The sequence below is a fragment of the Papaver somniferum genome, chromosome 2 (assembly GCF_003573695.1).
Source record: "Papaver somniferum cultivar HN1 chromosome 2, ASM357369v1, whole genome shotgun sequence".
Classification (NCBI taxonomy): Eukaryota; Viridiplantae; Streptophyta; class Magnoliopsida; order Ranunculales; family Papaveraceae; genus Papaver; species Papaver somniferum.
Window position 1 is genome coordinate 131,712,117 of NC_039359.1, and position 24,537 is coordinate 131,736,653.

Sequence of the window (24,537 nt, forward strand, 5' to 3'; positions counted from 1 at the left end):
ATTTATTATGTAATGTACATGCGTTCACCAGCGGGCCTTTTGACCATTTCGTTTGCTTGAAGATTTCCCAAAAAGTTTGTTTGATTGATAGGTTGAGGCCTGCTACTCCTCGTCCAGAGATAGAAACATGTAAAGCGGTTACGCTGCCTTCTTCTTCTGGTATTCTTCACGCAGATGCAAAGCTGCTGCTCCTATGGGTAGTACGGTTTGAGCCATTTAGCATTCCAAGGGTGCCGGAGGACCTCGCCTTTCAGATTGCGAAGATAGTAGGAACCGTTTCCCGCAATGTCGTGTATTATAAAAGGTCCTCCCCATGTAGGTGCTAACTTTCCCCATTTCTTCTCTCGTTGATACTGCGGGATTGTTCTTAGCACATATGCCCTTCTACAAAATTTCGAAGCTTAACCTTTTTGTTGTACTCTCTCGCTAGTCTCCGTTGATAATTTTCCATCTTTTGCAATGCTGCTTCCCTCCTTCCTTCCAGGTCGTCCAGTCTCTCTAACATCATGTCTGTTGTGAGATTTTTCTCCCATGCTTCGGTCTTTGTGGTTGGCATGAGGATCTCTGTTGGGATGACTGCTTCAGCTCCATAAGTGAGGAGAAATGGGGACTCCCCAGTGGCAGATCTTCGTGTTGTCCTGTATGCCCATAATACATTGTGTAGCTGTTCACACCATCGCCCCTTGTGTTCGTCTAATTGCTTTTTGAGGATAAGGGCGAGGGTCTTGTTAGTAGCTTCCGCTTGTCCGTTGCTTTGAGGGTATATGGGGGTGGACTTGTTTTTCCTTATTTTGAAAGTGTCGAAGAGCATGTCTATGTTTTTCCCCTGTAATTGTTTACCATTATCGGACACGATTTCCGCTGGTATGCCGAACCTGCAAATAATGTTTTGGAATATGAAAGTAAACACGTCCACGTCTCTGATCCTGGCTAAGGCTTTGGCTTCCACCCATTTACTGAAGTAGTCCGTGGCTACTATCAAAAATCGTCTTTTCCCTGATCCTTCGATGAAAGGCCCAACGATATCTATGCCCCATTTTGCAAATGGCCACGGACTATCCACAATTCAACGTTGTTGCTGCGTGTATCTTTTTGGCGAAACGCTGACATTCTTCACATCGTCGGGACATTCTTGCAGCATCTTGTATCATTGTGGGCCAGTAATATCCTTGCTTTTTGCTTTTGGCTAGTGATCTCATGCCGCTATGATTCCCTGCGTCACCATAATGGATGTCGTTTAGAATTCGATGCCCTCTTTCCTGGATAAGCAACGTAGTAACGGTCCGAGGAAAGATTTCTTGTACAGGATCCCATCCCGAAGATCATATCTTCCTACTTTGGAGAGTATTTTCCTGGTTTGTTTGTGATCCGCGGGTAAGGTTCCATCCTTGAGAAACGCATGGATCATCATTCTCCAATCATCTTCTTTGTTGAAATCTTCGTCTTGATTTGCTCTTGACAGAATATCTTCTTCGTCAAAATCGTCACGGATGTCTTCTCTCACCTGATCTTCGATATTTTCTTCCGCTGTATCTTGATTTGTAGCAAAGGAAAATTGTGTTGCAATCGAAGGTTCGTATACCCTTGTTATTTTGATAGCTTCGATACTCTTGTCCGTCAGCATGGATGATATATATGCTAGGGCATCCGCGTGCCTGAGATCCCTTCTGCATAAGTGCCGGAACTTGATGTTCGGAATTTGTGATGCCAATGTTTGGACCAAGGCCATGTAAGCTGAGAGGGTGTCGTCATACACATTGTATTTGATCCCTATTTGCCGTATGACAAGTTGCGAATCACTTTTCAGTCTTACATCAGTTACCCCCATCTCTATTATTAAGCGGAGGGCATGTACGACTGCCTCGTATTCGACGATGTTATTAGTATGCTCTTTGAATTCTAACCTGAGTGCCTGTACGATCCTTTCTCCAGTTGGGTGGTGATGACAATGCCTATTCCTGCCCCTTCCTTATTTTTGGAACCATCAACTGGATCCTTGCTTTCCTCGTCGGCTTCTGGTATTCCCCTAATCTCTTCATCGTTGTCGAGGGGGAGGTCTGCTAAGAAATCCGCCAAAACTTGGGATTTTTGGGAATGTTGAATTTCATGAATGATGTTGAATTGGTCCAGGTGGGTGTTCCACTTGGCTATTCTACCTACTTTTCCCGCGCTTTTGAGGACTGCTTCCAGTGGTGCTTTGCATGGGGACGCGGATGAAGTGAGTTAGGAAATAGGTTCTCATCTTTTGAGTAGCCCATACCAATGCCAGGGTGAGTTGTTCGATCTTCGTGTAATTCCTTTCCGCAGAATTGAGGGTCTTACTGACATAATAGATAGGTTGTTCTATATTCGTATTGGTTTTGACCAACACTGCGCTAACTGCGTCTTCTGTCGCTTCTATGTACAATGCAAAACCTCATCAGGATCGGGCTTCTGCAGGATTGGAATTGAAGCCAGGTGTTCCTTGATTCTTTGGAAGGCTTCTTCGCATTCTGCGGTCCATTCAAACTTACTCCCTTTTTTGAGAATATTGAAAAAATGTTTGCATTTGTCCGAGGATCGGGCAATAAATCTGCCCAAGGCTGCTAAGGACCGATTGAGCTTTTGCACTTCTTTTAAATTCTTCGGAGATGGCATTTCCACTATGGCCTGAATCTTCGCGGGGTCTACCTCAATGCTCCTTTTTGTTACCAGATATCCGAGGAATTTTCCTGAGGTGACACCGAAAGTGCATTTTTCTGGATTTACTTTCATGTGATGTTTCCTCATTGCTTCGAAAATATCTCTCAGGTCCCGGTGGTGATATTTGCGCAGCCTACTTTTGACTAGCATGTCATCAACGTAGACTTCTAGGGTACTACCAATCCATGGCCTGAAGATAGCATCAACCATTCTTTGGTATGTTGTCCCTGCGTTTCGAAGTCCAAAGGGCATTCTAGTGTAGCAATAAAGTCCATGCGGGGTGTAGAATGCTGTGTGTAGTTGATCTTCTTCTGCCAGGGCTACTTGGTTGTAACCAGAATGTCCGTCCATAAATGACAGCTCTTCGTATCCTTCCACTGCTTCAACCAGCTGATCTATGCTTGGCAGGGGATAGCTGTGCTTTGGACATGCCTTGTTGAGGTTAGTAAAGTCGATGCATATCCTAACCCCTCCATTTTTCTTAGGAACGACGACCATGTTGGAGATCCATGTAGGGTATTTGACTTCCTTGATGAAGCCTGCTTCTAATAGTTTCCGAAGTTCTTTTTCTACTGCCTTATGATACTCTGGTGCAACTTTTCTTATTTTCTGCCTGAAAGGTGGCGTGCCTGGTTTGATGCGCAGCTCGTGTTGGATTATTTTCGGATCAACCCCCGTCATGTCTCCTAACTTCCAGGCGAATACATCCGCGTATTCTTTAAGTAATTTGGTTAAGGAATCTTCTCTTTTTTCGTCCATTATGGTCCCTACTTTGATCATCTTCGGGTTTTCTTCCGTTCCTATGTTGATTTCTTTTACGGGCTCCACTGGTGTGAACACCGGCTTCGGGTCCCCGAGGAATGGGACGTTCTTTAATTGTTATTTGGTATGTTTCTGTCCTTCGTTGGCTGCTGAAGTACTTGCCTCTGTGTTAAGGACATTATCATCTTTTGTCAAGCCCTTCCTTGTGGTTTCCTTGAGAAACAGGTCTATGGCCTTTTCTTTTGCAGCTTCTTTATTTTTGATCCTTTGGGTTTTTCGCTGCTCTTCCTGTTCGTTGTTGATACGATCCTGAGTGGTCTGGCACTCTTTTGCAGAGACCCGATCTCCCTTGATTTCCATCACTCCCACGGTTTAGGGAACCTGAGATATTGGTAGTAAGTTGCTGTCACTCCCTTGAGTTTATGTGCCCACTTTTGTCCAATAATGGCGTTATAGGGGGATGGGGCGTCAACCACGCTGAATCGTGTTTCTACTTTCATGGGCCCGGCGTTCACCTGCAACACGATGTCTCCCAATGGCTTTGTGGGCGCTCCATTGAACCCGTAGATGGTGTAATAAGAGTTCATTAGTTGTTCATCATGGAGCTTCATCCGTTTGAAGGCGTCGTTGAATAGAACGTTCACTGAGCTTCCCCGTCGATGAGGATCTTTTTGAGGTTACATCCGGCCACTGGTAGTGTGAGGACCAAGGGATCGTTATGGTCTTCCATATCTTCTTCGATATCTTCAGTATCGAAGACGATAGGCGCGTCCATCCACTCTTCGTGCTCGTCCACCTCTACGCCATCAATCTTATATAATTCGCAGTGGTCTTCGAATTGCTTCCGTAGCCTCTTTCCTATCTGCGCTGTAAGTGAGGGCCCTGCGGCTTCGGAACACGAGATGGTGTTGATTGTGCGGTTTCCCTCTGGAAGTTGGACTTGCTTGGTTCGTTTGGATCTGTCCTCGGTGACCTCCTTTCGTATGTATTGCTTGAGTTCGCCAACATCAATCAATTTTTGGATCATTATTTTGAGGTTTTTGCATTTCTCGGTCTGGTGTCCATTGAAGCAATGATACTCACAGTAATCTTTAGACTTTTCGGTTCTTGGGGGTTGTTTTCCCTTAGACCACGGCCACTCCAAATTTTCCCTTCCTTTGATCTCTCGCAAGATCCGAGCGTAGCTATCATTGAGCTTCGTGTAAACCTGATCTTCGAATTTTCGATCGTCTTTTCGTCGTTCATCTCTTCGTTCCTTCCTATCTTCGTGAGGTCGTTCCACTGAGCTATTTCTTTTGGACCCGCTGGTTTGTTCTGCGGAATTGGTACGGTGAGACCTCTGCGTTTGTGCCCTCGGGTTCTCACGCTGGATTTCTTCAAGACGAGCGTACTTCTCAATAATTATTCGAAGATCTCCTTATGTCTTAGGTACGCTTCCGTGGATCTCAACAAATAGTGGACTCATTCGGTCTAATCCCCACTTGTAGCAGTTGATACTTACTACAGGATCCACACTCCCTATGGCTTGGAAGATCTTGTGCCATCTGTTGGTGTATTCCCTCGTGTTCTCCTTGTAACCAATTGCCAGAGAAAAAGGTTTATCCATTCTGGTGTTGACAGTTTTGTTGTACATGTAGGTCCTCAAGAATTTCTCTGCGAGTTGATCGTAGGAGTTGATGAAATCAGGTGGCAGGTTGTCAAACCAAGACAAAGACGATCCCTTCAGACTTGATGGGAAATATCTACAGAGGACGGCGTCGTTTTGACTCCATCGGGCTAAGATACGATTATAATACCGGATATGTGCCGCGGGATCATTGGATCCGTCATAACATTCAAAAGTTGGGACAGGGCACTTTAACGGAATGGGGGTATTTGCCAGGCGATGAGTTAGGGGCGTGGAGTTAGCTTCTTTCATCACCTCTTCAAGCCATCCTCCGCCTTGTCTGGCTTTTAACTGCCTGATCTCAGCCATCATCTCATCACGCAACTCTTCCATTGCGCGGTAATATCCCACGTTCTCATGCTCAGTTGAGCGTTTCTTTCTTCGAACTTCGCTGTCATAATAGTCTAAGTCTTCGGCGGCATATTCCGGATCGGATGCATTGCTTCTCCTGGCGGCGTTTTCTAGGATGATTCTTCGGTCTAGATTAGGCTCTGGTGCTTTAGAATTTGCTTCGTCCAGTTGTTGGCTAGTCTTCGTGCTTTGGGAAATCCTATCTTTCAAGTCTTGGTTCTCCCTGGCCAGAAGAGCTACGGCGTCTGCGTAGACCTACTGGATCTTTTTCAATTCTTTGAGCTCTACTATCAGTCGGTGGGACTGGTTTGATCCCTGATTGGGAGTTCCGGCTTGTACCCTTACGACCATAGTTCCCCCTTCGTCTACTGTGTGTATTAAGGGTGGCCGAGGATCATCTTCAATTGTTGGTATCTCCAAGTTTGGTCCCCTCGGTTGAGCTTCCACCCGCGGTACTAAAACCACTGGTATGGTTTGATTCTGACCGTTGGTTGACGGCATTCCGAAGATTGGTGGATGTGCGGGCTGATGTGTCACAGATTCTGCCACCCCTTCTTTTTGTTGATGGATTTGGTTTGAAACCAAAGTCCTGTTAGCTTCTGTATCCTGGAGGGCCGCAACAGTCTTCGTGGCTGCTGCTTTGAGAGCCATGGCTGCAATGGAGTTATTGTTCATAGGTGAGGTGATTTCCGCAGCATCCTGCCTCTGAGTAGCTGTTTTAGCTTTGTCTCCTTTCTGCTTGCTTCGGGTCATGACCGGGGTAATCCTCGGTGTCTCCTTTGATGAGGCTTTGGTTTTTCCTGTCTCTAGTATCTTTTCCATTTTTAATCTTTTTCTGCATAGGGGAATAAATAAAGAGAACCAAATATATCCACGAGCATCGGTTTAGTGCCATTCGTATCCGCAAGATTATTGGAATAGAAGGAAATGAGCTGCCCAAGGGCCTTAATAAAAGAGAAATGTAAAGACTTCATCGGTCTAGTTTTTGCAATACAAATCCTCTAATAAACAATCACGGATCTTGTTTTCAGACTACTTTTGAAAAAGAAAACTCTTGAAAAGGCAGATCTGTCGCGTGAACTCATGAATCTGGATTATTAAGTCTTAGTTTTAAAAGGAAAACGCCTTACGTGCAAATCTGTGATAGATAGCCGTGGGTTTGTCTGCTTTGAAATGGTGTTTGTGACAATGAAGACCATGAACTCAGAATAAAAAAGGTTTTGAAAGCACGCTGAACCCAGAATAGAGCACAACCATAATGCGCGTTTAAGGTGAAATCACAGGATAAGATAAATCTTTTACCGGGACAAAGTCCCTGTTTCTAGCGCCAGATTGTGAACACATAAATCACGAATCCATCCACGTGTTCACAAACAATATTCGCAGACATCCTAATTCTAGAATTGTACGTCGTATGCGTAACGGGGATGATTATATCGATTCATCGACTCGAAGCCTTCGGGCTTGTCATTGTCTAGTCGAATATTATCATAAATAATGTTCGTATAAAGGAATAAACCAAGAATCAAGTATAAATGTAAAGCATATGAAGTTTAACGCTGAATGTAAGGTGCTGAAATGTAAATAAGACAGATTTACGTGGTTCGGCACTAAGGCCTACATCCACGGGGTTGGTGTTTCACTATGTATTGAATGGTTACAAAGATAGTCGAATGACTTTAGAGTAAACATAGGTCTGCGGAAGTAGGGGAATTACTTACTCTTCCTATTTCTCTCTCCTATATTCTCCTATAATTGCTCTCAATCGGTCGACCCCTTCTCTCTTAGTGGAGAGGGGTATTTATAGGGTTGGAACGTGGGTCTCATTTCTGAGGCGCCGTTGTAATCTTATCTTCTTGTGCTTTGTGTCTATTACGCAGAGGTTCGGCATATGCCGCGGCCTGAGCTTGAATACGAAGGATTATCCTCGCCTCTTCCACGCGCTGATTGACACGTGTATATCTCTTTGGTATTTAATGCGGGTAGATGGATGTCTGCTCGTGTCAGACAAGTGTCTCTTTGTCTGGTCACATCTGTGTCAGCCAAACTTCCTCTCGGCCGTTGATCTGGGATCTTCCTCGGGATTGGGTGTGATAACACCCAAGGGGTATTATTTGGTGCTCCTCTGAGCCATCATACCTCTGTGATCCTCTGTCCCTGGCCATCAGATCTGTTGACCGGTGGCATCTTCTGATGAGATGCTTGCTATCATGTTTTGATATCTTGTTTTGCATGTCTTCCACGTGTCTCTTTCTGTACACGTGGTGGATGATGAAAGATGTACATACACGTGTAATGAATAAAGGCCTGGCAGGCCTATTCTTTCTTCTTCAGGAGCCCCTGAACGCTTGACATGACATTTCAAGCAGAAATAACATCGAGAAATTAAGAAACATGTTTCTTTCTTTTTAAAAAGAGAGAAACATGTTGACTTAGAAACCACCCAATAGCATTAAAGCAGAGGCAGGAGCAGAACAACCACATACAGAGACTATAATTGAAGACACACAGACCTCTAATTTGAGATATTTGATTGATCCCCCACTTTACCAAAAAGGAAAAGAAAGGATATTGACCCCACAGTGCACTTTACGAGGTTGTGAACGTCCCCGACTGTTAGAAAGTTTAATTAACATGTGAATTTCTGCATGCCAACGAGAGAAACCTTCTTCTTTTGTTTTGGAGCTACTGCCTCCTACTGTACTACTTATTGCGCCATTTAGCACTTCTCTTTTATAAGCTTAACTTTCTCTATGCAAATAATTATTATTGGATAAAATCTTAACTTTTAATCATTTAAAAGCATGTTTGCCATTACTCAATCTCTTTACCAATTAACGGGAGGGAGTTGTACACATGCGAATTTTCAATCTTTGATTGAATATAGCGTAGATATCAGTTTATCAGGAATGGGTGTACCACAATCCATGCAAAAAAAAAATTAATTTAAAGACTTAAAGTCCTTGACAAATAAAACTCACACATTACGCGATAAGAAAATCATCGTTTTCTATTGGTCAAAATAGAGTTCTTTTGAGTTTTGTGAAACAAGCATTTTGGCGAAGACGCTTGCCAGCATATGATTGGTTTAAAAAGAATAGAAAAAAAATTAAGAAAAAGAAGCCAAATTCAACATTTAGGTGAAGACACTTGGCAAAGTATGATCGATTTAAAAATTATAAACTTAAAAAGAAAACATAACTCACCGTGTTTGGATTTTATGGAAGTCCGAATTCAATTTGGAAATCGATTGACTATTATATTAAGACTATTTTTCTCCGGATTAATATATAAAGGGGAAAAAATGCACATATTTTCTACAAAAATAAAAGGAAAAAATAATAAATAATCTGCACATATTCTTCACCTATTTAATGTATTTGCGCAAACACACAACATCAAAAATACATCGCCACGGGGCACGTCGAAGCCCCGCGTATACCAAATCAAAAATGCGTCGCCACGGGGCGGGGCGAAGCACCGCGCACACCATTGCCACAGGGAGGGTCGGGGAGAAGCTTCGCGCACACCAAGTTAAAAGAAAAAAATTAATAAAATCTGCACATATTCTCCACCTATTTAATGTATCTTCCCGCGCATACAAGAAAATGCACCGCCACGGGACGAGGCTAAGTCCCGCGCATACCAAATCAAAAATGTGTATGCCATGGGGCGGTGTGATGCTCCGCACACATTAAATTAAAAGAAAAATATGTCAGTGCGTAGCACGGGCACAAATCTAATTTATCGTATATGGATTTTTGTATCACCTCCTTGATAAATTGGCATCTTTGATTAGCAATGTTTTGATTGAAAGAAGGAGCGCATAGCAATTCTCAATTATGTTTTAAATAAAAATGAAAATAACTATTAATCCATCACAAGAGATTCATCTTTATTCGCTTGTTTGATCGGTTTTTATTTTGGACGGAAAAAGGTCCTCGGTGATCGAATTTCTTGAAAATAGTGGCGCTAATAATGATTAAAAACATATTTAATAATAGTGTATGAGAATGTTTTATATAGAAATTACTACTTTATTGTGGGTCTATGTGGGAGGATTTTTCTTTTTTTTGGTCATGGACGAGCGGTTATATTTGTGCTTATAAAGTGAAAAAATTATATATGTATATATATATTATACGAAATTTCATTGGATAAGCACAAAAAAAAATAATAATAATAATAATTCCATTTCACTCCACTTTCTCATTGTTCTTTCCTTTCTCTTCCTTTCCAAAAAAAAAAAATCCAAAAGTCTTTTCATTTTTTTTGCTCGGATTTGGTCCTTTTTCGATCAGCTTTGAGCAAGGATTATTGTTTTTATTTTGTTTTAGTAGATTTTCTGATTCAATAAGATGTTGTTTTTTAATTTGTGGTGTCTTTTGACACATTTCTTCACCGTTTTGGTGATTTTGTCTTTGCTTTTTTGGGGGATTCTTTTTTCGCTTTGAGAGCGATTATTTCTTTACTTTGATGGTGAATTGTTCAATCTTTATTGGTTGGTTCATGACATGTTATTCTAGATCCGAGAACATCGACGATTCAACACGGCATCGCTTTGAGTTCATCCTCAACAAAAGGGATTTAGGGCATCCGGGTTTTTCGTTCATATATACAAGATTAAGGGCTAAGCACTCCTTTATTTTTGGAGCATCTCTTGTTATAGAAGACAAACATTCAAAATGGTCGGAATTGATTCCGGATTATACCATCTTTTCTCTCTACTTTTCATACAAAAATTGTGGTATTTTGCTCTTTCTCTTCGCGAATTACATGTAATTGGTATCTTTATTTGTATTTGGGTTTTAATTTTCTTGTATTTTGATGTTCTTTTTCTTGTAAACAATCATGTAATCACCTTTTTGGATTGAATGAAATGTGGTCTGATTGTTCATCAAAAAAAAAGTGAAAAAATTAACTTTTTTCGGCATGGATTAGTGTAGTAGACCAGTAGTATTACATTTGAGTCCAAAGATATTTCCTTGAGTGATGGAAATGGACTAGGGTTTGTTTGGGCTAAAGCCCAGGTTAGCCCACTCGTATTCGTCCCTATCCTACATCATGAAAAATAGAACCCTCGTCCCCCAGTTTGCGGTGTGAATGTCAAACCACTCGTGTCTTGACATCCTCATGTGGTTTACATAGGTAATATCATACTTTTGTATGTGAAAGGCTATACACATGACAAAGAGTTTCTGACTCATAAATCATCTCCAATATATAGAATATATAGATTTTATTCTAAATTTCGTACGAGAATATAATGAAATTAAAAGAATTATTTTATGTTTTTGTATCTTTATTTAAATAATAATGAAGTAAAAAGAATTGGTTAACTTAATATGGAGGTCAAACTGAAAATTTGGATTTTTCTGGATGTCGGCTCTTACTTTGTATGATCTAATTTTCCGAGAAAGAATTCACCCAGATGCAATCCAAAATGTGCCAACATTGTTGGAGATGTTTAAACTATGTTGGTGCATATATTCACAATTTTATTGGCATCAAGGGTACATAAGCTACATACGATCCGTAAACGTCTTACTTTAAAACTTTGGACAAAATGGTATTGGATCAAAAATTTCACGCGAGATAAGAGCTTCTCAACCTAAAAAATAATGTGCCACACTGGAAACATGCAAGTATTTAAATAGAAATCTTTAATCCCTTTTATTAACAGAATAACTTAAGGAATGCTTCAAAAAAAAAAATAACTTAAGGATAAAAACGAAAATAATACATATCGACATATAAATACATAGAATAAAATATATAATCTATCTACTCGTTATAGTTAAGAATTTACATCCTAATATAAAAAATAAATCTTATTAAGAAATACATAATGTACAGAAGATAAAAAAAACTTTCTCTCTTCTTCCTCCCCGGAAGAAAGAAGAATCTTAGCCTTCGTCAAACTCTTGTTCAAATATGATTAGACCATATTTGAGCAAGTTTTTTTTAGTTAATATTTAATCGAATGAAACGTATTTTTTCTCTTGTTTTTGATGTCTTTCGACATATTCCTTCCATATTTAGGGTAAATTGTTTTTGCCATTTTGGGCAATTATTTCTTCACTTGAAGTGCGATTTTTTCGGATATTAATAGCTGGATCGTGATTTTCTATTCACAATTTAAGAACATCGCCTATTCAACACGGTATTTCTTTGAATTTACACTCAATCCAAAAACTCTAGGACATTCGGAGATCATGGGGAAAAAAATACTTCTCAAAGAAGAAGAAAATCAGGTTAATGGTCGGAGTGGTTCCAAATAAAACCTTAATTCTTCCCTACTACATAGACAAAAAATGGAAAGAATTACGATTCTTTCTCTTTCCAATTTACTTGTATGGTATCTTTGTTTGTATCAATATTCTAATGATCCTATATTTTAATGTTTTTGTTGATCTGGTAAGCAATCATGTACCCAGTATTTTGAACTAAACAAAGTAAAATACGTTGATTCATCGGGGAAAAACATAAACAAGAATATAATTTGTTTTTATTTTGACAAAGAAAAGGGAAAATTGTATAAAAAATAACACTCATTGGAAAAATGAGTGCTAAAAAGAAAATACAAAGATTAGCTGCTACTCGCGATAACGTCCCAATTACAGATCAACGTACTCAAAGACAAGTCATAAAAAATCTTAGTATTTCTAGCCCAATTAAACAACGTACATTTGACAAAGATAATAAGTTGATCAAAGCATCTTCTCCAATTCCCATAAAACCTTCCATTGTTGTCATTCCAAATTGTCCATTAGATCGCGATTGGTAACAATTCTCAAATCTTTTTAATTATGTTCTTGTTTCTTCTTGAAGACTATTCTCAGATATTGGATTTACTCTGCAAAAATCCATTTGATACCAAATTTATCTAAAAAATAATGTCAATTTCTCAGCATCTCTTTGCAGTGTAGGAACAAATGGTGGTTAGTTTCTGGAGCAGAAGAACACCATAGTACTAGAGTTACCTTACCGACTCCCAATAAATAATCCGAAGTTTTAACCCCATTAATTATAGCAATGAGACCATACCAGAAATGAGACCTTCAAGGGCACTCTTGGATTCCAGACTTATTTGTGAGTGAAAACTAGAAATCCATCCATATCAAGTGATGAGTAGCAATTCCAAACTCGTTTGAAGTGGCTTTTAGGTTGACCACATTCTTTAAAAAAAAAAATTATGCATTTTTGAACCTGGTGATGCATCGTAAAAAAAGAGTATCGTCTCGAAAGTTGCAAATATGAGCGAGCATGGTAACACAATATGACATAAGTCCACAAATCAAAACGATTGTGGTGCCACCAAAATTATTGATTTACATACGTTCACCTTTAACTCGTTGGTTTGAGAATACAATAACTATGTCTATATGCATAGATTGCAATATATAATATGACCTAGGGGGTTGAGATAATTCATTGAATACATATCTCATCCTATAATTCACAAGTAAATTTTAACCCCAACCACGCATCGAGCAAAAGCCTATCATTTTTTTTTTCTAACCTCTCGACAAGTTGGCCTGGGCACGACACATGACACACAACTCATTTTTCTACCTGTTTGATTGGAGCCTTCCGTGCCGTTTTTGTAGCTGCAGGAAATCCTACACTACACCCCTCATATGATTTTATTAATATTCAACTTATTTTTAGATTTATAATCTTAATTTTATTGATGAATCTTTGAATATTCTTACAAGAAAAGATAAAAGAATCAAGAATCACCTCTGCTCTACACTTTCTCTCTCCTATTTACTTATTTCTTACTCAAAAAATATCTCTCCCCCTTTCCTCACAGCTGAACGACTATTTATAGAGAAATACATAGTGGATGACAGCTAATCTGTCCTTCATTTTCGGATATGGCTTGCGACATTCTCGCAACCTTACAAATGTTAATCTCGCAAACTCTTTAATTTCGCAGGATCATCACATCTTTATCATGATTTTAGCTGATGTCGTTTATTATATCGTTTCTGAAATTGTTCTGCGACGCTGTTGTGTTGTGTTGTTGATAATTTCGCTGAAATATTATTGCTGCGAGATTCTGATCCTACATCTTGCCTCTTCTCATATCTTCTCTGCAAAGTAGAGAATGATGTGAGAAATGCCGCAGCTTTTCATCTCTTCATATTCTGCATTTATCACACGTATTCTTTCTTCCATCTGTTTCTTGACACGTCTTTTGTAACCGCTGCTTTTTAACCGCTTATATCTTTCCGTATTAATCGTGTTTATCTTCTCGAGGAAAAATTTCCTCTATATATACTCTTTCTCATTCTCTTTTTCTTTCTTTTTATTTCCTCTGCAACTTCATCGTTCTTCTGCAAATTCCGTTATTGCAACTTTTCTTCTTTCTTCTTCAATCTTTTTAAATTCTTCTTCATCTTCATACTATTTCCTCTGCAGATCTTCATCATTCGTAATTTTCTTCGAAATAATCTTCCTGCTAGTGTTTTCCATGGATTCATCAAGGTTAGTTTTCTTTTTTATTCTTTATGGGTTTTGCTGAAATTGATCTTGTTTACTGCCTTATTTGATGTTGTTTATGTGATTCCCATACTGTTGTTATTTCAGCAAAAGCGCCTCCAACACTAAATTTACGGTTCAGAACCCTAATATTCCCAAACCGCAGCATAAGATTGTTGCGCATAAAAGAAAGTATGCGAATCAGAAGGTAGTAAGAAACATTATCTTTTTCTAATAACAATATTGTTGCCTCTGTTTCTTATCTGGATTGTAATTCGCGGGGTGATAAGGATGTCAATAAACCTCTCAAGAAATCTCGCCACCGTAAAACTGTTGAAACTTCTGTTCCATTCCACTTACTTATCTCTTCTAAATCTCCTGCGACATCTTCGCAAGATAAACCATCATCTCCAATTCGCGAAAAAGTTGCCTCAGACTTCATTTCATCAGCTGACCTTTCAATGATTGAAACTCCCATTATTGATCCCTCTGTAAATGAAACTTCTTCTCTTCCTATTGATAATATTTCTCAACCTTCTATCATTGCCAGTTCTCTACCTGAGTCTCTTCCCTTTTCGAAAGAAACCGTGGAAGGAATAGATATTTCTTTCAAAGTTTTGTCTGAGGTCATGGATTATGGCAAGAAGTCTTCCATTGATCCTGTCAAATCTAGTATGTGCGAAATTATGAGTAGGTATTTCGGTTCTGACAGAGCTGCTTCGCAAACAGCTTTGGAAAAAGAGTGCAATGCTCTTCGTCTCGAAAATCAAAAGCTTCAGAATGTTTTGTTTGATCGTGACAACCCTCGCAAGAAGAATGATGATTTGAGAGGTATGATTTTCTTATATGTGTCTTCAATTTGCCTTTTTAATGGTTTTATCCTTCCCATATTTAATTATCCTTGAAATCCCTCTTTCGCATGTTAAGACTTAAACCAGAAACGAATAATGGAGAGATATCAATTTGAATTTGTTGTTGAAGAAGCCCGTGTTGATAAAGAAATTTTGATGGATCAATATAACCAATTAGATAACCTCTATTCATATTCTCTTGATCATATAAATAATCTTACCAATGAAAATACCCAATTAGTTCAGAGGCAAGATTTATTAAGTAATGAAGTATGTCACCTTTCTTATTCTTTAACTAAAGCTAATTTAGGGATGGAAAGTTTATCAGATGAGAATAAAACCTTATCTCAAGAGAAGCGAACTTGTTTAAACAAGATGGCGATATCTTCGCAACAACTTAGCATTCTTCAGAAAGTATGTGATGACCAAGAGCAATCTCTTTGCTCTTTGAGAAATGAACTTAAAGAAGTAACAGAATCATCTATCGCTGAAAGAGATACACTCATTCAAGGTAGAATAGATTTAGGTGTAAAGGAGAATCAACTTAAAGAACAATATTCCAAATTAGAAGAATCTTATTCTTCTCTTGCGAAGAAAAATGCCTTTCTTATTTCTAAAGAGAAAAATCTTCAGTCTCGACTTAAAGGTTTAGTTGAAGATAAATTTGATGACGCAATGGACCGTTGGGAAAATAGTTTTCTGACCTTGATTCAACACCTTATTTCGCAAAAGAAAGGTAGTCATAATAGTTTGACTTCCTTAACTATCTTTTCTTTGTCATATCTTTTTGAGTTCTTCATCTTATTGAAATTTTGTATTCTAACTCTCGCAGAGTCTGAGAAGAATCTTCATTCCCCCATTTCTGTTTTGGAGGCTAAATATGCCAAAATTCGCAAAGAAAATGCATTGCTCGTCTCTGCCCTTACTGTTCCTTGTAAATGATATTTTATTATCTAAATCTCTTCCTCTTACATCAATCGAACATTTGGAAGTAGATGATGATGAAGTTCCTCGCCCTGCTGATAGTGATTATGATTATGAAAGTGGTGCAGAGGATAATCTCTTGGAAGATGAAGAAGAAATTTCTTCTAAGGAAGCATCTGCTGGTGTTAATCAAAATGAGAATGAAAAAGAAATCTCTTCTGAATAAGTACTTGCTGGCGGTAATCAAGGTGCTAATCAAGGCGAAGATCAGAATCGAAATGAAGGGGAGGCTTGCGATAATGAGAACATTGGCGAAGAACGTCTATTATCTCCTTCTACTGGAATTAATATTGAAGCATGAGCTTCTTATATAGTTCTATCTTCTTGAATTGTCTTATCTTTATTACTTTTTGCGAATAATATTCTTCAACCAACTTTGGAATTAATTTTCCCTTTTAGTATTTTGTTGTTGAGAAAGATGATGCTTCTTGTTTATTGATTCACATACTTGCCTCTCATTATCTTTCTTGCGAAAAATAATCTGTTATGAATACTTATAAATATTTTATTTTGTCATGTGGTCTTATTTTGCCTTCCTAATTAAAGGTCTTATTATGCCACCTCTTGTCATTGCGACAAAATCGCAGGACGTCCTTGCACTTTCATGCAAAAACCCATTGATCTTGCCTTAACTTTTTCTTTTGTATTATGGCCTCTTCAGGAATGTTGCGACAATATGACAGGCCTAAATATTCTTGCAAAAATAAAGCCCCATAACATTGCCGTCTTGCGACGAAATCGCAGGACGTCTTCGCACTTTCATGCGAAAACCCATTGATCTCGTCTTATCTTTTTCTTTTGTATTATTGCCTCTTCAGGATTTTTGCACAAATATGACAAGCCTTAATACCCTTGCGAGTAAAAATCCTCATGACATTTGCGTCTTAAGACATTTATCAGCTCCCTAATGGAGGGTGCCGCCCTTATCTCCCCCTGGTTGCCCCTTCAAGGAGGCGTACTTCTACCATACAAGGTTAGCTCCTCCCATCCAGTCTTAACAACAACCAGTTATTTTCGCAACCTCTTATCCCTTTTACCTATAGGGCTTATGGTTACGAGACTGCATCCTAAGTGGTGTTTTCTTCAGGCCGAGTGCAGTATAAGCCAAGACTTGTCAAGAATGGCAAGGTACGCTTCAAACGCCCCTGGCACTCTTGACTCAACCGTGTACCTCGGCGCCTTGATCATATATGCACTCCTTGGGAGAGTCCTTATTATCTTAGTCGCCCAACCTAAGTCATATGCTTAAGCTGAGAATCCAAGGTACCTCTCCCATATGGGCTTTATTGACCCCAAATCTCCATGACTCAGGTTCCGGTGGCGGTGTAGCCTTTCCCTGAGCCATGCAACAGGTACCCCCTAATATGACGTACTTTAGGTCTTACATTTGCCTCTTACGAAATTTTATTCGCGAACTAAGGTGTACTCCATAAAGGTTCTCCTCTTTCTTTTATTTCATTGTTCTGTGATTATCTCTGCGAAAATTTCGCACATCATGATCTTGTTTTGATATGAATAATCTTGCAATTATTCTGTAGAATCCATAACTTCTCAAAGCTTCTTACGGATAATATTTTTTTAAGTACAACCTGTTCCATGGTCTGTCAAGTCTATGAACAACATCTTTACCTTCTGGATCCATTAATCTATAAGCTCATGTTCCAACTATCTCCTTAATGATGTAAGGTCCATCCTATTTTTTCGCTAATTTTCCACCATTTTCTCGTTGATATATTGGTGTCTCTCGCAGAACTAAATATCCTGGTCGTAAAGCTTTTTCTCTTATTTCTTCTAATTCATCAAGTTTGTTTAAGATCAAACCCGCACTAAGATTTTTCTCCCAAGCTTCTCTCTATGTTGTCGGAATAACAACTTCTGTTGGTAACACCGCTTCAACTCCGTATGTTAAACAAAAAGGTGACATTCCAGTAGCTTCTCTTCTAGTTGTATTATAAGCCCATAATGCATTATGTACTTGTTCGCACCATGCTCTGTGATGTCCTTCCAATTTCTTCTTTAATATATCTGTGATTGTTTTGTTTGTTGCTTCTACCTGTCCATTAGCTTGTGGATACAAAGGAGTAGACTTTCCATATTTTATTTTAAATGCATTGAGTAACATTTCTATATTTTGTCCTTCAAACTGTTTCCCATTATCAGATACCAATTGCGCAGGAATTCTGAATCTGCAAATGATATTTTCGAATATGAATGTAAAGATATCTTTGTCGCGAATATGTTGTACTGCCTTCACTTCTGTCCATTTTGTGAAATAATCTGTTGCGACTAATAAGTATCTTCTTTGTCCAGAACCTGGTAAAAATGTCTAAGCCCTACTTCCCAAAAGGCCATACACTGGTTGAAGATGACAATGGTGCTCCAGGTGCATGTATTTTCTTTCCATGTCGCTGACAATCTTCGCAACGTCTTGATATTTGTTTTGCATCTTCGTGCATGTATGGCCAGTAATAGCCTTGCATTTTTGCTCTATGTGCCAAAGATCTTCCCCCTCTATGATTGCCAGCATCCCCACTGTGTAACGTTCTTAGCACTTTTTCTCCTTCCTCTCGTGTCAAACATCTGAGTGATGGTCCATTAAAGGATTTTCGGTATAGCAGCCCATCTCTTAATTCATAATTCGTTGCACGGATTTTTAACTTGTGTGTTTCCAATCTATTCCTTGGTGTTATCCTTTCGCTAAATATGCATGAATTTCCATTCTCCAGTCCGCGATATTGTTCGTTTGTTCTTCTTCTTCATCGTCTATTATCATCACGTCCACTTCTTCTTCTTCTTTATTGATTGATGGTGACAGAAGTGTTTGTATTTTTATGCATCTCGCAGTTGGATCTGTCATCATACTTGAGATGAAAGCAAAAGCGTCCGCGAGTCTGTTATCCTTCCTTGAAATGTGCCTCCATTTTATTTTTGGGATTTTCGCTGACGATTCTTCAACGAGCTTCTTGTATTTCTTCAAGGATGGTTCATTTGTAGTATATTCTACCTTTATTTGGCGAATAACTAGCTGCGAATCACTAGTGATCCTGGCATTTTCTAGTTTCATTTCTATTGCGAATTTTAAGGCATGTATCACAGTTTCATATTCCGTTTCGTTATTAGTGGACGCGAATTCCAATCTGAATGAAAAAGCCATCTTTATTCCTTCTGGCGAAATTAAAACAATTCCAACTTCATTGCCTTCTCCATTTGATGATCCATCTACCAATATCTCCCATCTATTTGGTTCTGTTAATAAATCTTTTGGATCTCCGAGTTCTTCTTCTATATCCATCATTTCTTCTACCGCTTCTTCTTCTTCTAAAGGAAATTCTTCCAAGAAATCTGCAACAACTTTTGATTTTGGTGAAGACAAAATTTCATATTTAATATCAAAGTGGCCTACTTGTGCATTCCATCTCTCCACTCTTCCTGATCTTTTAGAATTCTTCATCACTGATTCAATTGGTACTTTCGTTAATACCTTTATCTTGTGCGCTTGAAAATATATGCGGAGTTTAAATGATGCATAAACTAATTCTAAGATCACCTTCTCAATCTTTGAATAATTCTTCTCGGCAGCATTAAAAGTTTTGCTAATGTAATAAATGGGTTTCTCCAGTCCTGCGTCTACTCGCAATAACACAACACTTAATGCATGCGACGTCGTCCTAAGATAGATCAATAATTCTTCTCCTGATTTTGCTTTTTGTAAAATAGTTGTATTCATAAGGTGTTCTTTGATCCCTTGAAAAGCTTTTTCGCATTCATCAGTCCATTTGAATTTCGCACCCTTCTTGAGTATATCGAAAAAATATTTGCATTTGTCTGATGATCGCGAAATGAATCTCCCCAGCGAAGCTAGAAGCCCATTCAACTTTTGTACATCTTTTATTGTTGCTGGTGTTGGCATGTCACGAACTGCTTGCACTTTTTCTGGATCAACCTGTATTCCTTCCTTTGATACAATGTAGCCTAAAAATTTTCCCGATGCAACTCCAATAGTACACTTCTCAGGATTCAGTTTAATGTTATACTGTCGCATTTGTTCAAAAATCTCCATCAGGTCCTGTACATGGTCTTTATATTCTTTACTCTTTACTGACATGTCATCCACGTATACTTATAATGTTTTGTGTATCCATTTTGCGAACACCTTCTCTACCATTCTTTGGTATGTCGCTCCCGCATTTCGCAAACCAAATGGCATTTTCGTGTAACAATATAAACCTCTAGGGGAGAAGAAAGCAGTATGTTCTTGATCTTCTTCAGCGAGAGGGATTTGGTTATACCCTTTGTACGCATCTAAAGACGATACCCTATCATTTCCCGCTTTGGATTCCACCATTTGAGGAATATCTGTTAACGGAAAACTATCTTTAGGGAAAGCTTTATTTAAATCAGTGAAATCTATGCAAATCCTTATTCGTTTGTTTTTCTTTGGGACAATGACCATATTCGCTATCCATTTTGGGTATTTAGATTCTCTTATGATTCCCGCATCAAGCATTTTCTGTAGTTCTTCTTCTACTTGGGAATGGTAAGTTGTTGCAATTTTTCTTATTCTTTGTTTAAATGGTCTCACATTTTTGTTAATCTCCAACTTGTGGCATGCAATTGATGGAGCTATTCCCGGTATCTCATCCATGCTTCCTGCGAAAACATCTTTATATTCTCGCAAAAGGTTAACAGTTCTTTCTTCTTCTTCTACCTCCATCTTGGTTCCAATTCTCAATATTAGAGGTTCTTCTATAGTTCCAATGTTTATTTCTTTTGTTGGTTCTGCGGCAGTGTAACTGGGCTTGGGTTCTCCCATTGGTGTTGGTTCTTTTATTGTTTTCACAAGTCCTTCTCCTTCTTCCGAAATTTCGCTGGGTATTCCATTGCCTTCTTTTGCCTTTATCATATATACTCTAAATTCTTCTTCTTTCTTTGCTTCCTTTGCCAATTTTCTGCGAAATTGTTTCCTTTTTGCTTGTCCTTCATAATGCTTTACTTCAATTTGATGACATAATTTCGCATTGTCAACATCTCCTCTGATTTCTCCTATTCCATTTGGTGTGGGTAATTTAATACATTGATGCAACGTTTATACTACAGCTTTTATCGCATGTATCCATGGTCTTCCTAGCAACATATTATATGGCGATTCCATATCCACCACGCATAATGTTACATGTGTTTCGATCTCTCCTAGTGGAATTCGTACCACTATTTGTCCATTAGGTTTTGTTGTGGATTTTCCAAAGCCATGAACAAAATATGTTGAATTGGACATTTCTTCATCTTTAAATCCCATTCCCCTAGATGCATGATAGAATATTATATCCACTGAACTTCATGTATCGATTAAAGTTCTGTTCAATATCCATTCTCCCATGGATTTTGTTGTTGTCTCCTTCTCTTTTCGCGTAATAGGCACTGTAATAACCAATGGAGATGTGTGGTTCAAATTTTCTTTTGGTATTTCTGCCGCCATGAATGTGATTTTTTGCTTTTCCCAATCTTTCAAGGGTGATGTATTTTCTACCGCCACAACCTTCCTTCCTTCAAAATTTCGTTTATGTATTCTTCCTTTGATGTTTTCATGGAATTCATTAACCATTGTTTTTGTTATCATATTATACTCCAATATTTTTTCATCTTCATTGACTCTAATCATTTTTATTTTAACTGGTTCACTGATTTATTTAATCACTTTCTTGATTTGAACAATCTCAACAACAATCTTTAACTTTTGATCTTCAGCTTCCCTGTTTCTAGCGCCATTATGTAGTTGCAGGAAATCCTACACTACACCCCTCATATGATTTCATTAATATTTAACTCATTTTTAGATTTACAATCTTAATTTTATTGATGAATCTTTGAATATTCTTACAAGAAAAGATAAAAGAATCAAGAATAACCTCTGCTCTAGACTTTCTCTCTCCTATTTACTTATTTCTTACTCAAAAAATATCTCTCCCCCTTTCCTCACAGCTGAACAACTATTTATAGGGAAATACATAGTGGATGACAACTAATCTGTCCTTTATTTACGGATATGGCTTGCGACATTCTCGCAACCTTACAAATGTTAATATCGCAAACTCTTTAATTTTTGCAGGATCATCACATCTTTCTCATGATTTTAGCTGACGTCATTTATTATATCGTTTCTGAAATTGTTCTGCGACGCTGTTGTGTTGTGTTGTTGATAATTTCGCTGAAATATTATTGCTGCGAGATTCTGATCCTACAGTTTTTAAAGGAATTATTACATGCACTCCCTCTAGATGCAATTGAGTGTTCATCGTAGAAAGTTTAGTTCTACCAATTTCAATTACTTTTACTCAACATTCATTGGATTACTAAGTTCTTTCATCAACATCATCATCAGTTTGTGCATCTATTTTACAACTTTCATTACTGCTAAAATTAAAAGAAGGAAAAGTACCAATAATTCTATTAGTAACATTAAAGCTTCTTCAGATTTAATATTTTTTCATTACAACCATTCTTGTTCAAAGGAAAACAGTACTACTACAGCTAATAACAAAAACATTGAAACCCACCTGAAAACTTCTACCGACCGTCTTAATTTTTTTTACATCAGCACTGATTTTGAGAGCAACTACCCCCAATCAGTTTACCAAAATAGTACTTCCAAGAAAGACATTCCTCATAGTACTACCGCAACTTCTTTCAAACTACAGAAGTTGAATTCTAAGACCTACCTAAACAACCATTAAAAAAAAAACTGAAAAAAAAAGACATAGTCATAACCACACCCATATCAACAAAGTGAACTTCATCAACAACAAAATTAAGATAAATAAAACAAGGAGCAAGTACTAGCAGGATTGGTTTGCAAAAAACTTGTTGATCATCATTAAGATTTTCTCAAAGTCTAATTATCCTTCTCCTACTAGTACCCCAAGGGAGATTCTCAATAATATTCCCCATCGTAGCTCTAGTCATCTTCTTCATCACTATACTCACTCTCCGAAGATGCAGGAAGTCTGTAACTGTCATCATAATCCTTAGAAGCATCTGAATTAGTATCTTCACTTTCATGCTCTAACAACTCATCATCATCATCTGATTCTTGACCCTCATGCTTGGTTCGTGAGAAGATTGCAGGATTGGCCTTCACCTGCAGATACCTTCGATAAAGCTGGTCCTCTTGATACTTTCTCATCCTTCTCTTTTCTTCAGCAAAATCAAAATTCTCTTGACTTAAATCAATTTCTTCGACGAAATATTCATGACCATCATCATCTTCCTATGTTTCAGTATCAGTTGCACTTCCACTCCTTTTACAACCATACTTCTCTAGTCTCTCTTCGTGCTTTCTCTCATCTCTTGCCACCCTCTTCTCCGTCCATGCAGCGAACTCAACAACATTGTTTTCTTTTCTATCTTATTCTCTGCCTCTCGGAATCGTCGATCTATCTCTACTTGGAGCTCATTCTTCAACTTCTCATATTCTCTATCATTTAGGGTTATTGTTAGAGCATAGCTCGGTCGACCTCGCATGCGTTGCTATATCAAACATGTTTGTCAATGTTAGTGATCAAAATTATGGTCGTGTTTGGTATCCTGGATATCCCATCCTAGGTTGGGTTATCCAGTAAAAAACTGTTAAAATGTGTTTGTCTCACTGCAATTCCAATCTTGGATAAGGATTACTAAACCTTCCTTGATTTTAGAAAAGTGAGGTTATGGTATTCTTCCAAATACCTGGGATATCTGTATCCTCACCTGGGTTAGACGGTTATTTCCTTAAAATAAGTAGTTGTCTAAGAAATAATTATTTATATTAAGTTATTACTGGAGTCAAACAAACACAAGTTAACGTAGCCCAAGATATGATTGAATTTTAGACAAACACCATTAAAACTAACCATTAACAAGGTTATCATAATTTAAATTAAGATAAACTATTGTAGGATATGTTCTCCCGTTTCCAAGCTCCCAAACATACCCTATGAGTCTTGATTTCTCGTCTACATAGCTAAGTATCGGACTAGGATAGAAAAGTGTAGTTGAGCTCAAGGAGTTCATGGAGATTCATCATACAACGACGAAGATATACTCAAGGAACCGTGGAACTTCATCAACAAAAACGTATGTGGAGACTTGAACTTATCTATCACTCAAAAGTATATCTATTCTATCTCCTACTTCTTATGAGACAAAAAGTCGTATGTTATATAGAATGGATCATACACATTTGACATTTCGAGCTGAGTATTCACTACTTATCTTTTTCTGAAAATCGTGTGTTGGTAAAGCGTTTCTCTTTGATCAAGTTTATCTTCACCTAGTGACGGAAGTCATGAAAAGTTTCAATTACTTTGAGAATTTCTCTGACGTGAAACGGTCTGTGAATAACAACTATATAACGTCCTCTGAGAATGTCTCAATGATTGGAATGAGAGTTTAGATTACATAACCATGTATTCCTTAATCCGAAGTTTTCGAAATTTGTTGATTGAGAGAAACCGGAGGAATTGGCTTTTCCACGTCCGTGAACTAACGGAAGTTCTCTTATCGAGAATTTCTGCTGGGATTTTCCAAAAACTCGTTTGCGTGTTTAGTCCGCGAACTGGCGGAAGTCTCTTTGCCGAGATTTTCTGCTGAGTTTGGAAAACTCTGCCGGTTGCCTTAATTCCGCGAACTTGTTTGTGAGCTTAAGTGGTTATGATCTAAAGATGTGTTTTGAACATGAAACTTAAATTACTAAGGAATGCTTTATGCAAACCGTGGCTA